This window comes from Tachypleus tridentatus, chromosome 1 (genome assembly GCF_004210375.1).
Source record: "Tachypleus tridentatus isolate NWPU-2018 chromosome 1, ASM421037v1, whole genome shotgun sequence".
Taxonomy (NCBI): domain Eukaryota; kingdom Metazoa; phylum Arthropoda; class Merostomata; order Xiphosura; family Limulidae; genus Tachypleus; species Tachypleus tridentatus.
The window spans coordinates 68051721-68052682 of NC_134825.1; the positions used below are offsets into that span (position 1 = coordinate 68051721).

The 962-nt window shown below is 31.5% G+C and overlaps 1 non-coding gene across 1 annotated transcript; it reads left to right on the forward strand.

Annotated features, from left to right (window-relative positions):
- Window positions 1-265: 265 nt before the first annotated feature.
- TRNAT-UGU (transfer RNA threonine (anticodon UGU)) lies at window positions 266-337 on the forward strand. The gene has a single exon. It is a non-coding gene; the product is annotated as a tRNA-Thr (tRNA).
- The last annotated feature ends 625 nt before the right edge of the window (window positions 338-962 follow it).

Sequence of the window (962 nt, forward strand, 5' to 3'; positions counted from 1 at the left end):
GATACCCATTGTGGGTAGAGCACAGATAGTCCGCGGTGTATCTTTATGCGTAATTTAAAACAACAACTTTTATACACTGAACAGAGTAGAAAACAGTACAATACCTTACTGTTGAAAATGTTGTCGAAGAGGTGTTCTTAATATTATATTTTCTTTACATGTGACTGTTTTAGCAATGCTAAAATAATCCACTGAACGATAAGCGAATATTCAATATACTGTATAAGATTAAAGAGAAATAATGCGTTTTAAACGATGTGTACGCGCCATCATAGCTCAGGGGTAGAGCACTGGTCTTGTAAACCAGGAGTCGTGAGTTCGAACCTCACTGGTGGCTTGTATATCTTGAACTTGACGGATACTCTTATTTTCATCACCTGCAATTGAACAAAATAACATAATTTTATTTTACGATAAATATGACGATACATTATTTTTCATAAAATTTAAATTTTCAATAAAAGCGACATTGTTATTTAAAAATGTAAGCTTCGTTTTCTCTGCTCCTATTAATTTTATACAGCGTGTGGAAATCAATATTTCCCAAACTGCTTGAAGTATAACCCTGTTTTTGATATATCTATTATAAAATTCTAAAATTAATATCAATCAAAAATTTGACTTTACTAAAGTTGATAAATGCTGTAAACATGGAGGGAAAAAAGAATTTTTTGTTCGAAAACATAATGTGGACACTACTTTCAGCCTTGTTTCTTTTCTGAGAGCCCGTAGATTTGCTAATGTTATTTTTCTGGTTAGCAGTAGATTGTAAAAGTCATTTATGTTATTGGTGTTATTGTTGTTAATATTGACTAGGAAATATGGTTTGTATAATTCTGTGTTATTTGTTACATAATTATTTACTGTATTGAAAAAATAGGTGTTCACGTCTGGGTCGTTGTGTTTTGAAAGTGTTTTGTAGTTGTTGTCTGAAAGCTTCTGGGTTTTCTTTGTTGGTGTGT